This window comes from Eretmochelys imbricata, chromosome 10 (genome assembly GCF_965152235.1).
Source record: "Eretmochelys imbricata isolate rEreImb1 chromosome 10, rEreImb1.hap1, whole genome shotgun sequence".
Taxonomy (NCBI): Eukaryota; Metazoa; Chordata; order Testudines; family Cheloniidae; genus Eretmochelys; species Eretmochelys imbricata.
Window position 1 is genome coordinate 62631652 of NC_135581.1, and position 16947 is coordinate 62648598.

Here is a 16947-nt window from a genome sequence, read left to right on the forward strand (position 1 = left end):
GCCCAAGGCAGTGATCTAAGCTTTTTCACATCAAAACACTGCCAACACCATTAACCTGGGTCAGGTCAACAGTGTAAAGATATTTCACGTGTCCCACCCCAACTCCAAATGACCTCCTTTTTCTGTGTTGCGACCAATCCACCCCCCACTACCCACCCTAATACTTATAAACATGGACTATGAAATTCACCCTTGTGCAGAGGGCATAAGACTTAAGCATCATTAAGTCCCAAGTAAGCCTCAAGGTATGATTTTTCAGAAGTGCTGACAATTCACAACTGCAGGTGAAGTCAATGGGACCCAAAAGAGATCAGCACTTCTGAAATTCAGACCTTTGATGTCTCAAAGTTGGCCACCCAAAAACTATAGCACCCAATCCCATTACCTTGTCCCTTTTACCTGGTCTTCATTTGTTAAGTCATGTCTTCATCTTTGGATCAGATCCACATAGGTGGATCCTATGGGACTCTGGATCCCAGTGAAGTCAATGGGGCTCTGTGCAATCACAGGGGCCTTCATGCCTGGATCCAACTGCAGGCTTGACTAACTTGTATGGGGCAGGAGTTTTGTCTGTAAAGCACTTTCCAGACTTTTGGAATTTTATAAATATTAATAATCTCCAGCATGTCATATGCAGAAAAAGTACAGTTCAGAAATATGGAAATGTGAGATCCAAAGACAGAGCCTGCTGAGGAGTTTGCTGATTTGATTAATGTTGATTTTCAATAAGCCTTGGAGCACTTAGGAAGTTCCAGATGACTGGAAGAAAGCTAATGTTGTACCACTTTTAAAAAAAGGTAAAAAGGATAACTCAGGTAATTATAGGCTTGCTAGCCTCACATCAACCCCGGGGCAAAATAATGGAGCAGCTAATATGGGACTCAATAAAGAATTAAATGAGGGTAATGTAATTAACATAAATCAACATGATTTTGTTGATAGATCACATCAAACTAACTTGATACCTTTTTCTGATGAGCTTACAAGATTGGCAGACAAAGATAATAGTGTTTAATGGAATATACTTAGACAACTATAAGGCATTTGACTTGGTACCATAGGACATTTTGATTAAAAAACTAGAATGATAAATATGGTGCATTAAATGGATTAAAATGGATAGCCCTCAAAATATAATTGCAAAACAGGGAATCGTCATAAAGTGGATGTGTTTCAAGTGGGATGCCACAGGGATTGGTTCTTGGCTGTATGCTATTTAACGTTTTTTAAAATGACCTGGAAGAAAACATAAAACCATCACTGATAAAGTTTGCAGATGATAAAAAACTGTGGGAGATGGTAAATAATGAAAAGAACAGGTTGCTGATTCAGAGCAACCTAGATAGCTTGGTAAACTTGGTACAAGCAAACAATAAGCATTTTAAAACAGCTAAATATAAAGGTATGCATCTAGGCACAAAGAATGTAGGCCATACTTACAGAATGGGGGACTTTATCTGGGAAGCAGTGACTCTAAAAAAGTTGGTGGTCATGGTGGATAATCAGGTGAACATGAGTTCCCAATGTGACACTGTGACCGAAAGAGCTAATGTGATCGTGGGGTGCATAAACAGGGGAATCCTGAGTAGGAGCCCACAATTCAAGAAGGATGGTGATAAATTGGAGAAGGTTCCAAGAAGAGCCACGAGAATGATTAAAAGATTAAAAAACATGCCTTATGAGCTCAAACTATTTAGTTTACCAAAGAGAAGAGTAAGGGGTGACGTGATAACAATGGATAAGTATCTACCTGGGGAACAAATATTTCACAATAGGCTCTTCAATCTAGCAGAGAAAGGTATAACACAACCCAATGGTTGGAAGTTGGAGCCATACAAATTCAGATCAGATATAAGGCATAAATTTTTGATAATATCACTGGAACAATTTACCAAGGGTCATAGTAGATTCTTTATCCACTGGCCATTTTAAAAATAAGATTGATGTTCTTCCAAAAGATCTACTCTAGGAATTATTTTGGGGAAGTTTGGTGACCTGTGTTATATACAGTATGTCAGACTAGCTGATCACAATGGCCCCTTCTGGCTTTGGAATCGCAAAAAGAGCCCCATTATTGTAAAAAAGGTTAGCTATTTAAATGGTCAAGCAAACCAAGACTAACAACTAAGGCTAGCTTGCCACCTTCCCATACCAGAGAGTCCATGTTTATGGTTTATGAATTATAGGAGGCCTTCCACCATGTTCACCCTCAGTTACCCTGAGTGTTCACATAGCTTACCCTTCTCCAGCATGGTTACTTCTAGATCTCCTGCCTTTATACAGCCGAACTGTTCTTGACAGACCTTAACTTTTATCATGACAGGTTTCAGAGTAACAGCCGTGTTAGTCTGTATTCGCAAAAAGAAAAGGAGTACTTGTGGCACCTTAGAGACTAACCAATTCATTTGAGCATAAGCTTTCGTGAGCTACAGCTCACTTCATCGGATGTAGCTCACGAAAGCTTATGCTCAAATAAATTGGTTAGTCTTGCATCCGATGAAGTGACCTGTGGCTCACAAACGCTTATGCTCAAATAAATTGGTTAGTCTCTAAGGTGCCACAAGTACTCCTTTTCTTAACTTTTATCGTTATGTGAAATGAGGAATCTAGTACCCACAACAGTCCTAAAGAGTGCTGGCCTGTATTTAACCACAAACACAGGTTCAGTACAGACAGTTGCAATGCAGCCTTCTCTACTATCCAAGCCATGTGCCTCCACTTTGCCCTGGAGATATAATCTCAGTGGGGTAGAAAGGGAGTCAGAGCTGCCTGTACACCCACTCAATTTTTGTCATGCCAACAGTGATGCTAGTAAATGTCAATTGTGGTGAGTGGTTTTGTGAGATGAACACTTATCCATTACGGATTTGAGTCAGACCTAGAAACTCATTTCACATAGGCCAGCAAATCATGATCAAGTCACAAGTTTGGGTCAGTAAAGAGATTACAATCTAGCTTTTAGACAAAATGCACTGACAGAAAAAGACATTGGGAAGGAAACAGAGCTGGGAGGGGATGGGAGAAGAGGACAAAAACAAAAGTAAGGTTATGAGGCTAATTTAGGTAGGTAATGCACACAGCTTAATAGTTTCAGTAGGGTAAAAGTCCACAGATCATGTGTGCGCTTACACACATGGGCACAGATCATTGTTTGCTCTCATTTCATTTTTCAAAAAAACTTGCTTAGGTTGTTGGTTTATTTCATCTTCCCTCTCATTTCCACCTTAAAACAGCATTGCTAAATGTGCTAATATCTTCTGTTGAGAGTTCTTGCTTTTCAGTTTGTTTTCTGCAGCTTTTTTTTTTTGTTAACAAATGACTGAAAAAGTCTAATTTTAATAAAACCACTATTTGGGATCAGTTCCTGAAATATCACCCAAAAAAATCCTTTTGTTTGACAACTATATTTCGGAATATCTGAAATCACACTGAAAGGTTTCAGCGTAACAGCCGTGTTAGTCTGTATTCGCAAAAAGGAGTACTTGTGGCACCTTAGAGACTAACCAATTTATTTGAGCGAGCGAAGCTTATGCTCAAATAAATTGGTTAGTCTCTAAGGTGCCACAAATACTCCTTTTCTTTTTGCGAATACAGACTAACACGGCTGTTACGCTGAAATCACACTATAATCTAGTTAGATGGGTAGGTCCTGGATATTTATTTATGATTCCTTATCCCACCTCACTCAGTTAATTCCCTTCCCACCAAGAGTAACGTTTTTTCAGCAGTGAAAAGTAATGGGCAATGTCTCTCAACCATGGGTAGTACAAGACCCCTTTCTATATGCCCTTCTATGAGTCCTGTAGTCAAGGTACTATATATGCTCTAACAATTGGGCTTCACCAGCTCACTCCCTCATGGAGACACCCCTCGCCCAGCCAGTCCCCAGCACAAGGGAGCCAAAGCTTCCCAACACCATCACCTCACTCAGCCACTCCCCTAAGATAAGATATTTACTACTTGAGCTTTAGCCAGATGGAGATTGGAGGTCTATTAACCTTAAGCAAAATTTACTGGTTTCAAATGCTTTGCAGGATTTGGAAAGGATTTATACACTGCTGTAGCCAGAACTAAAGTGCCAGGGGAGAGAGATCCATTTTTGTCATGAGGGTAAAAGCTGGCTAAATTGAACGATGGCACAATTATAGGCAGCGAGTAGGAACAGAAAGCCCCTTTGAGAGGTCTTGGCAAGAAAATCTAAAAGAAAACAGTTTTACTACCCTAGCAGCCATAATACTCTTAGTATATTGTAATTAAACCATAAGATTGTGCATATCAAGAAAGTAATAAAACACCCAGCAAAACCACTGCACAGAGCTCCGCCAATTTTCAGGTGTTGAGCCAATAACAGAGTAGCAAAGAAGTTAACACTATGTAGTACTGTATAGCCATGAACACGCCTCCAAACAAGGCGCCTGTGACTCTTCAACAGGAACTTAGTGGATCCGTGTGCTGGCGAGACTGGATATATCAAAAGGAATTCCATAACTAGAAGGCACATGGAGAAGAGAATGTCAGGAGTTAGTTGGGTTTGGTGTGCATGCACACACTAAGATGTAGATCGAGATTTTCAAGTGTCTAGTGACTTTGGGTGCTTTAGCTTTTGAATGCCCAAGCTGCCATACCTCAAACAGATGCAATTTCAGAAAGCGCTGAGCACCCCCTGTGACAGTCTGTATCACAAAATAGCAACCTGGAGCCCCCTTATTCACCACTATGATAGGATTATGGTATGTTTTGTACAAAGTATGCCTTGTGAAGTATCATTTAAAAAGCCCTGATCTGTTGATCATCACATGCAATGACAGTATATACGATTCAACAGGGTAGTGAAGTTATGAAGTATTGCGATACGTTTGTTTCAGAAAAATGTGGTAAGTGGGAAATGCCCACAGGTAGCCTTTCAGTGGCAACAAAGGAGCAACACGCTGACATGACAGATTTATATCTGGATTAGCCAGAGAGGTGTTGATGGTCCATCAAGAATCGATTCTCCCAGAGATTCCTCAGAGAGGGCACATACACAATGGGGGCTACCTAATACCCATGTCCCAGCTATGATCTTTCTAGTACCTGGAGAGAAAGTATAAATGAGGGTCAATGACATCACCACTTGGCCTCTCTCCTCCCCCATCTCAACACCTGGAAAATCGTTTGGAAGACAAAGACTTTGAGAAATTGGTCCCAGGCTAAGAAGAAAATTCAGTCTGTGTATTAAGAACTGTGAGCTGCCTGTAACATCTATTAGGGTGAGAAACACCACTTGATTCAAATCTTGCTTAGTCTATTAGAATTTAGACTGTGATTCTATTTTTATTTCTTATGTAACCAACTTTGACCTCTGTACCTAACACTTATAATCACCTAACATCTATCTTTCTGTGGTTAATAAATTAATTTTTATATTTTATCTAAGACAGTGTGTTTTTGATTGAAGAGCTTGGGGAATCTGCTCAGAGTACAAAGGCTGGTGCATTGCCACTTTCCTTTGACGAAGTGACGGACTAATTAATGAGCTTGCACTGTTCAAGAAAAGATCTTGAAACAGTATAAGATGGGACATCAGTGAAGTACAAGGCTGGGGAGATTTGCTGGTGTCTCCCTCTATATAATTCATAAGTGGCTGATAGAGCATTCATGCAATTTTAGCTGGGTGTGTCCCTGCATGTTGTTGACTGAATAATCATAGTACCTGGAGGAGTTTTGTTGCTTGTCACTAGCACAGCATTGTTAGAGACAGCCCAGGCTAGAGAGTTAAGGGGGCACAGGAGTCCCACAGTTCTAGAGTGTACACTGGGGACATGTCACCATCTGAAAATTAGGGTCCTTTAAAGGTGTGTCAAGTTAGACACCCAAAAGCAGAATACACTTCAAATCTCTAATCACATATGAAGATCTTGTCCTCCATTTTTAAATCCAAGTTTGCAAACAGGGGGGAGGTGTTGGTTCCTCAGGCACTTTTGGAAGCCCAGATACCAGTATTAGTCAAATTCTTTTTTCCATCTGAATTTGGATGGAATAGTTTATTTCAGATATTTTATTTTCCCCATAGTTAATTCATGCCTCAAGACTGGATTTCAGCAACATGCCTGACAGAAAACCACTATGCAGAATGAAGCAACTTGCTTACTTAGTTAGTGCATGGGATGTGCCACACCGGTGCTTCATAGTCTGTAATAGTTTCCAGGTGCAATTCAATGCGCTGGTTTGATCTATGACCTTGCTGTTTGATTCCTCTCTCACTGAAAAATCAGTCAAAATCTTGAGTCAACAGCTACCACATTTAAAGACAGGAGAAAGCTAGAAGCAGAGCTTCTTTAATAAAAGATCCTTGGGCCATCTCCATACTGGGAAAGTTTACAAAAAAAACCTCTACAGTTTCCGTTTCACTACTGTTGAAAGAAATGAGCCCTAGTGCAGAGTACCAGAACCAGTTTTTAATCAGAGTTTTAGTGAAAAGTGCTGAAAATATCTGTACAGCACCTGCCGAAGTAGGGTGATGACCTTCGGCTTGCAGGTAGTATTGCAATATAAATGTTAAATCATAAAAACTGAACAAGTGAGATCAATTTCTCTAATAAAGACAAGGACTTGACCTCTGGAAGTTGCTCTCTTCCAACAGACATTTTTGTTTTGATGTACTGCGAGAATTTATTTCCTGGACATTGGTGTTACAGAATCATGTATTTAAAAATTCTCTGTATACAAAGGTGGGTGCAATATTTTTTTAAAAAAATCTCTATATAAAATTAAGATTTCCCCTACAAAAAAGCACTATTGGAGAACCTAGTACATGAACATAAAGTGTCTATTATCAGTCTAGCCTGTAGAGTGACCTGACTGAATGCTCATCACTGCCTTATAATGGATATTATGTTTTTCTTCTCATTGTTAAATCAACATTAAGTGCAGGAGATAAGGAGACTGTCCTACTTGACTTTCCACCTTAAAATTAATTCAGAAGAAAGGAAATAAGTAGAATCAACATTAACCAAATTAAAAGCAATTTGTCGCTCACCCTGCAGCAATTTAATTTTGTATTAATTACTGTTATGTACATGAACAAAAAGTTTCACTGAAAACAAATTTCAGAGTAACAGCCGTGTTAGTCTGTATTCGCAAAAAGAAAAGGAGTACTTGTGGCACCTTAGAGACTAACCAATTTATTTGAGCATGAGCTTTCGTGAGCTACAGCTCACTTCATCGGATGCATACGGTATGCATCCGATGAAGTGAGCTGTAGCTCACGAAAGCTCATGCTCAAATAAATTGGTTAGTCTCTAAGGTGCCACAAGTACTCCTTTTCTTTTTATTGAAAACAAATGCAGCCTTAGAAAATCTGATGAAATTGAGTAAGATATCTGGGGAAAGCAAGGCAAAAAATGGATAAAGGCTGGCTCAAAGAGGGCTTACCAAGTAAGCATCAAAATAACTTGTTCACTAAATACGTTCCCTCCCACTTTATCGGGGGATTATGGTTTTTGAGGTAAATCAACCAAGCCCTCCATTAGCAGGGTCACAGGCCAGATGCTTCTTCCATCATGCACCAACGGTAGAAATCAAAAACATAGTCAAAAGCAAGTCCCAACTATCCCTGACCGTTTATAGCAAGAGTATTTTGTGCAGGCTTTTGGCTTGGTTCTATGAACTCTCCCCTCACCTTCCCTACTCCTTTATCCAGATGGGCCAATGTGGACATCTCTACAATAGATACACAGGTAATGGAGTTTATTTCCAAAAAGTGCGGGAGGTATGGAAAAAGAGGTGTTTACAACCCAGATGGATTTTTCCTTTTCACTCTGAAAGGCCTTCACATCTCCATTACAGAGATTTGATTTTACATCTACTGTATAACAAGTTGCAAAAATGGGCACTTTCATGTTCTATTAAATATATCTGGATTGTCAAATGTAGTTTGTATGTACGTTACACCTTTGTATAATATGGAATCATATGGAAAATAGTTGTCTGAGCTGAACATCTAGGTTGTTATGAAGTCCCTGCTATGAATAACTGTAAGCATTTCTAATGCATGTACTGCTGTAGTATCAAGGGGCACAATATTCATTTACATAGTCAGCCTGGAGTGAATCCAGAAATATGTTAAGCAAACTTGATAAATAGACATTTGTTCTCAGATTATAGAGCAGCTCATATTGTCCTACCTATCTGAACAAAACTACAGCGGATGTCAGGGAGAATAGGGAACTAGAATTAAAGTAAGATGTACTATACAGGAGTCAAGGGAACGAAAAGCCTCTATGACAAATGGCTAGCCCCACATGCTTTACAAAGTGCTTAATTACCAAATAGCTCAAGTCTCACATCAGGTATTTCAGCATACACTGAAGAGGGCTTGCCTCACACCGTATAGGTGGCTAACATTATTTTACACGTGCCTTGAAGAAGGCACGCATAAGCAAGAGGCCACTGGTTATATACTACTGACTGATTGAATGCAGATATTACAATGTTTGGAAAGTAGTAGCCCAGAGGCTGGAGCCAGTATAATCCTCTTTCATTCTGAGAGATCAAACAGGACAGAGTAGTGAGATGTTCGCAACTCCAGCCCAGTCAATTGGGGATCACATGTCACAACACATTTTTATCATTAGGCACAGGGAAATCTTTTGTCTGTGTCAAGCGCGATTAGTACCTATTTGATGTTCTACAGAGCTTAAGATTTACCTGGAACATCTGGGGTGGGATTGGAAATATTCACAAAACACCATTCCCACTTCTGCCTGCTCCTCTCCCCACAATTTTAAAATTAGCTCATTGAAGCTGGAAGACCTAGTTCCCCATAACAAAAGCCACTGCCAGAAAAGGAATGTATCAGCCCTTTAGTAGGGATGGGTCACAGGATTTCTCACTCAGTAAGGGAGATTTCTCATAACTGTTCTCTAGAACTTGAGGTTGCTGGACATACCCAGGAGAAACAAAACACAAAGATATTGGTCACTGGGTTGATTATTCAGCAGCCAAAGTTCACACTTGTATTATCTATAATGAGTACATACTGAATCTAAAACCATGCAACTGGCCAATTTTCATTATTTGAAATATAATGGCATGAGATTCTGGAAAATGGGCATGAAATTGCATACCTAACGTGTGCACGCAATTAACTCTACATTCATAAGAATTCCTTATGAAAGCATGGCTTATATGGGAGAGTTCCAGAGCTTTGCTCTTGGGTATTAAACTTCAAGGGAGTCTTGCAGTTGTTAATCTGCCCCATGGGAATACTTGTATAATTTGTTTCACAAGAGTAATAACTTCTACCCATCTTACTTGTGAGTGCAAGGGCTCCAAGCTAAGCCCTTTCTGCTTGGAGAGCAAAAACATTCCACTAGATCTACTACTAAACACTAGCCTGTGGATCAGACAGAAGATGTGCAAATAGCCACTAACCACTGAAAACATCTTCTCAGGGTATGACTATATTACCCGCTATTACCCGGGTAGCGATCGATCCAGCGAGGGTCGATTTATCGCGTCTAGTCTAGACACGATAAATCGACCTCCAAGCGCTCTCCCGTCGACTCCTGTACTCCACTGGCATGAGAGGCGCAGACGGAGTCAACGGGAGAGCGTCGGCAGTCGACTCACTGCAGTAAAGACACCATGGTGAGTATGTAAGTACATCGACTTCAGCTACGTTATTCGTGTAGCTGAAGTTGCGTAACTTAGATTGATTCCCCTCTCCCCCCAGCATAGACCAGGCCTTAGGCACTGACAGCATCACCTGCTACACTCTCGTCCCCTTTCCACTCCAAGAGCAGAACTCCACTGCCAGTGGGCGTCTTGGACCTGCGCTACCTATACAGACACATATGGCCCTACACACACATACCTGACAACCAGCCACAGCAGCACCACTAACAGTTAGATGGAAAGTTATTTCTGCTATTGAAGCAAGGGCAATTAGATGTATGAAAAGTGCTGGATCATATACCACCACCACAGGGCAAGTCCTACCCAGTAATGGAAGAAAATCCTTTACTGGACTGCAAATTATATTTGATTTTTTTATTCCTGAACTTCTGCCTCAACTTTCTATACTTGATTTAAATATAGAAAAATAGCAAAGCCCATTATTAAAATAGTAAATAAGTAAACAGTATAAGGAGAATGTGTCTCTTTCCCCCCATGTGGGTTACAACTAAACATTTTAGCTCTGTAGATTTCAATAGCTGCCAAAATACACTTCTCTACTTACAGCTAGTTACTATCCTATAGAACAATCAGGACTATGTAATGGGCTGTAATAGTACCCAGAATTCTGTGTGTGATATAGCTTATTTGTTTTCCATAGTGGATCATAACATCATACAAATGCTTAATTTAACTTTAAGTGTTTAACTTAAATTTGCATTAGACATGGACCCAAACCAAAAGCCCAGATCTGAATACCATAACTTGCTGGGAATGTAGACATGGATCTGAAATTCTAGTTTCTATGGTTGGTCAGGAATTCTGGTGGGGTTGCCTTCAGATATGAACATAAGAATGGCCATACTGGGTCAGATCCCAATAGTCCATCTAGCCCAGTAACCTGTCTTCTGAGAGCAGCCAATGCCAGGTGCTTCAGAGGGAATTAACAGACCAGGTAATCATCAAGTTATCCATCCTCTGTCACCCATTCCCAGCTTCTAGCAAAACTGAGGCTAAAAACACCATCCCTGCCCATCCTGGCTCATAGCCATTGATGGACCTATCCTCCATGAATTTATCTAGTTCTTTTTTGAACCTTGTTATAGTCTCGGCCTTCACAACACCCTCTTGCAAAGAGTTCCACAGGTTGACTGTGCATTGTATGAAGAAATACTTCCTTTTATTCGTTTTAAACCTGCTGCCTATTAATGAGACGATGATAATGAGCAGCGTCCGTCGTAACACACACACACAGATGTCCAGTTTTGAGAACTGAAGTTGAAAAGAATATCCATTTGCTTTCACAGATTTAGAGAAAAGGCAAATGGAAAGCTGGCATTGATTTGTACCAACACACTTAACCTTACAAGGATTAGCATTTTCATATTTTCCACTGAAAGGACTACTTGGCTTTTCTGTCTTCCCCATCAACAGAATGTTCTATCCTTAGATCCGATTTAAGAGGATAAAATCTTATTTTTCCGTGTTTCAAAAGGACTTGTATCTCCTGCTATCTAAAACAAACCTTTCATTTTTATAGCTTTGCCTAGGCACATAGTAATAAATCAAAGCTAAGTTGGTGTTTCCACCATAAACCACATTTTTCAGCCTTTTACAACTCCGCCATAAAATTTCACTAGAAGATGTGATATGCCTTATAATCTGTACCCAGATTTTGTTCCAGGATGTAACTTACACGCTAAACTGAATGCCAAAAGTTCAACGAGTTAGGAATCTCACGTATTTATTTTGGTAGCTCACTGCTTTATCTCAGCAAACTGTATCTTGGGTTGGCACATGTCTTAGCCAAAAGTACTAGACACCTCAAAGCGTCCATCACCAAGTCCATTAGTGACAACAGAAAGCTCCTATCTTCTGAGACTGACTTCCAAGTTGTGGCACTGTCAGTTGAAGTTGCTAATCCACTCAACCCTAAACCACTAAAATGTGTCCCACTATAAGATTTTCATACAAGCTTTATACATATCTTGACTGGAAAAAATGCTAATGGTATTTTCTTAAAACTATAATCTCAAAGTCTATATTTTCTTATGCCCAATACAGCTTTAAAAATATAGTTTGCTGCAACTGGATTAAGCCCCTTTACCCTATGTGTTGCATGACCAAAGTTTAATCTATGTTACTAAAAAAAAAAATTGACATTTCCCAGTAATGTTCGCTTGTTAAGATCCACGTATAAGAAATAGGTTTTGTCTGTGTTTGTGCTGGAAATGGACTCAGCTGTTTTCAGAAGTCTTACATCCTCTGGTACCTTTTGAATTACAGAAATCAGTCAAACATTTAGGCCAAGATTTCTAGTTCCACACAGTCCTATAATATGTTTTTATTACACTATACTAAAGTTCCATTGCCTATTCAAAGAAATGACTGGTTTAATTTCCAAGAAGAGAGAACCAGTACCAACTGTAGCCAAAAGGTTGTTCACAGAATCCCTGGGAAGAATTACAGATGGAAGTTGGCATACTGACTGAACTACTCAACTATTTTTACCATTGCTCATTCAGAATCCAATTTCACCTTCCAGACTACAGGACATGTGCAGAAGCAGCATTTTAGTATCATCCACAACACCCAAAACAAAGGCTGACAGCATTCTGTACAAATTCCTCCTTCCATCCTAAAGAAAAAAATCCTGCCCGCTTCCCTCCCCCATCCAAAAGAATCACTATCAGCAGAGACTCAAGCATGGAAAGTATCAGTCCAAGATGTAAATTTCATAAATTTATAAGCATGTGAAAATGGAATATAATGGAAGGTTTATTTGGGCACTATGCTAATAATATATAATTAAAAAAATAAGGCCTTCTACAAGAAAACTGCATGGGGTTTATCTTCCTTTAAAGAAAGGCAAATGTGGGGGCCCTAAACAGGTTAGCCATGTCCCTTAAGATAATAAGGATTGGCATGTTTGTGAGAAAGAATTTCTCTAGCATTATCAGATACAAATAGTGGAACATACAAGCTAGAACTGCCCAAGGTCAGTTTTAAGTTACACAACTTCATTTTGGCATTTGTTTTTTTTTTTCCAGGCAATCTTGTGAAAAATGCATGTTGGAGCCCTGCCCTTTTGGCTTGGGCCCTCATTCCCTTCTCTGGAAGGCACACCTCCCTTCACATAAAAGTGTAACGTGACCCAAATAGCACGTTGTTATAATCTAAAAAAAAATAAGAAAGGAAGATAGCAAGTTCACACAATTTAAATGAGATCATCACATCACACCCCTTTTGTTTAAACAAAAATCCAAGTTGTTGGCTGCATAAGTGATGGGCAAACAATAAACGAACAAAAAAAACAAAAAACTGGGACTTGCATCTAGAGTGGACTAGTAGCTACAGACAGATTCTCTATCTCAGACATGCAACTTCTTTGGGGCCAGCAACTGGTATTTCCATGCACTAATATAAATGTATTAAACACTTAAATATCCACACTTTAGCTTTCGGATGCCAAAAGCTTTAATGATAAATTCTTACAACTTACTGAAAATAAAGGCATGCCTTCTCCATACATCAGCAATTTTCCCTAAATCTCCAAATGGCTTGAATCTGCAGATTAATAAGTGTTTCCATTACAGAAGTGTCCCTTTGGCGGGACAGTGTTTTCCTCGTCTCTTTATATAGTAGCAGACAAAAACAAAAAACCAAAAAATAAATATAAACCCATACACACTTTGCCAGGATGTTGTTAGTGGCTTTTTCCAAACACAATAGAATAAAAATTCTGAAATGAAATATTCACAGAGGAACAGGGAAAGTGTGAAACTAAATATAAGTTATATTTAATCTGATTCAGTCAATACTGGACACAGAGAATTCTGCTAGCTAAAAATACTCCCATAACCTTAAATAACAAGACACTTTATATTTACCTTGCCAATTTACAGTACATATAAAATGAAGTAGTCAGGTAATCCGATAGCCCTAATAGCAACATTAAATGCTATCTCATCCATGGAATTTTGACCCATATCCAAGACACAGGGAAAGAAGTTACCTTAAGTGGTAAATTGCCTCTAAGTTTCTATCTCTACATTTAAACATTAATTTGTAATGCAAGAAAAACATAAGCAGCTGCTTTTGATGACTTTCTCCCACCACGTGGGCCTATTAGATTGAGAGAGAGACTTGCTGCAAAATATCAGTCCCATCAGGTGTGTTGGGTTTTTTTGTTTTTTAAGGCAAGTTAAAACCTGTAACTTTCTACTAGAGAACCATTTCAGTAATGAACTGATTTTACATTGTTTTCTTATCTACTTGGCTTACATAGTTGTCCAGAATGCCCAAGAATTTTAAAGCCATTAAGACTTAGGCTAGTGACCGGTACTGGTCTGCAGCTTTTCTGAAAGCCTTTCAAGTCTGAACATGTATAAAAAAAATGACTTAAATCAAAGGGCATCACTGAGCAACATTAAGTATTAAAGTCACATAGTCCTACATGCATAAAGTCACATGGTCCTAGCACACTCTGCCTAGCAAATATAAGAACATTTCCTTTATGAAAATGAGAAGAGTTTTCCCTCCCAATTATTCCCATGTAGAATTCTAGTGATTCAACAATAGTCAGAGCCTGAAAGACTTGATTTTAGGCTGTGTCATGGTATGAAGATATTGGGAGAAAGCAAGGTATGGGAGTAAGACAGGACTCCTGTATCCTGTTTGCCGCTCTGCATTAAGTCAAGTCACCACTTCGTGACTCAGCATACCCTTAAGTAGAATGGTTACAACAAAGAAAACAGGCTTGAAAAATGATGTAGGTAATAAGGTTTTGCTGTCCAGTTTGGCAGCATGAATGAATGCAGAATAACGTTCACAACACCAAACAGCTGATGGACGTTTTCAACCATCATTTTAAATGTTATGCCCCATCTACGCTACCTGACACTCACTAGAAAAGCTTAGTACCCTGACACAGCTTAAAAAATCAGTTTCAAGAACTGATCTTAATGTGGCTCAAGTCTTAGTTTGAATACCCTATCTGTAATAAGATACTGACCAGTTAGCACAGACTCAACATAGTTCAACCTATGTTCACGCTCCTTGAACATCTCAAAGTCAGAGAAAAGCAGCATACTCACATACATGGAAGTAGAGGGTAGGAATGGGAAAAGATTGCCTCCATGTAAGCTAAAGAAAGACTTACAACTAATGGACATTGTGGACAAGACTAACATCACTAAAGTGCCTTAATTACATATGGTTATTAAAAAAAATCTAAGCAGAACAGAGACAACGAAGCTTTAATAAGTATATAAAGGAGACGTATGAAAAGGCAATAGAAAATAGGGTTATGAGATTCATTTTTTTTAAAATCCCTATATTTAAAATTACAATAAACCGTAAGGAGAGAACTTTTGGAAACTGAAGTGGACCACATTACAACTAAAAGCTTCATCAGCATTTAGTCTAAGACTGTGATTAAATTAAAAAGTGTACACTCTAAGGAGTAAAGATAAAAATATCCATCACACTTTTACGTTAAATTGGTAGTAAGGCAAAACTACATCAGTGAAATGGTATTCTGAGAAAGGAGATTGGGAAGTTTTTATAACAGAGCAGGAGTACCATATGTTACACCTATATTATGTAATTAAGCTACTGATCCTTTACAGATAGCTTCTATTCTGAGAAAGGAACAAGTGAAAGCCAGGTAACCCCATGGAGAGACTCAATCTCTCTGCTGGGGTCACACAGCTGAAAAGGATTACCAGGTCAAAATTTTAGCAGATTTAAAGAGGTATTATTCTGAAAAATCCTAAGGGAACAAATGAACTCTTAGGCAGCATTACAATTACAAAGGGAAAACTCATTAGAACAGTTCCTCCATGTGTTAAGTGCTCAAAAGTTTGTGTGTAAAGTAGCAATTTTGGTGTGTGTGGGTTTTTTTTAAACTTAGAAAGCAAAAGCACAGGACGCTCAATGTGGGGGAAAACTTTCAGAGTACTAGACTGGTTAAGGGTTAAGATGAGAGAAACAAAAATATCTTTAAAAGTTCGTACCTAGAAGACACTGGACAATTTCAGGAAGCACAATGTTCCTTAGACCATACCTTCTTCCTTCTATTACTTAATACCAAGTCAGGATCTCACTGAATAAGAAACAGATCACTAATAATCTCTCATAAACCTGTGCCTGCTTTACTAGGTGGATTTATGTTACAACAAGATTGCCTGCTGCTATGAGAGGTTTATTATTTAATAGATTTTGGTTAAGAAAGGTTTTAAGCAAGTCCTTCCCCCCCCCCCCAGTTTTCTCTTCCAATCACATTCAACGTTTACCAGATTCCGTGAAAAGTCAGTTAAGAAAGAGCAACGCACATAGATAAACATCTACCGCCATTTCATACAATAGGAAAAAATCACATTCTGTTCATCAAACAGCTATATGGAATATCAGGCAGCTGCACGAAGTACCCAATTAGAAAACTGAAGCGAGAAAAGTTCTCGATGGTCTTTATGTTTGTATTCTTTCATGGCTCCACAATTGGTATTGTGTAGTCAAAGAGAAAAGATAAGGTATTTACAGGCCGTGATTAAAACCTGAAGTCTAATTGCTCTATCCAAGACACACATTCTCTCCTTTGTTTCCTAGCAGGATGTAGCTCTCTCTCTAAACAAATAGGCCTGAGCAATAATCATTAGTTTCCCCAAAAACTATACGAGCTTACAGAACAAAACAACTATTTTGTTCTATATAAATTCTTATATTTTCACTCTTGTATCTTCTAATTTTTAGTTACATCAAAAGTTTGGAAAACATTAACCTCTCACTATCTACATATAAACAAAGAATTCTTTAAAAATGACATCTCTCCTCTAACATACCAAACGAACAGACTTTTTGCTCTCAAGCTGGAGATTTTTTCTATATCTATTAATTCATGAAACCTCAATGTTTCAATTTACAGACTTAAGTTCAGGGATAAATCCTGCTTATAATTATAGTATTTTAACAGGTACTAGAATGAGCTAAAAATAACTGAATTCATCAAAATATACCAGCATACTTATTTACTGTCCATAGTCCTGTAAACAAAGAATATTTAGAAAAGCCAGCTTTCAGCTGTAATACTCGCAGATTCTGCCAACTTTTAATTACAAAATAACAGCTTGAAAAGTTAAAATACCAGTATCAGAAACTTACCAAGTAGACTGTTAGCAAAAAGGCTGAACTCAGTAATATCCTCCTGATGAATCAATTTTTTATTATTTGTATTACCATAGTGCCTCCCTAGAAGCCCAAGTCATGGACCTGGACTCCACTGTGCTAACA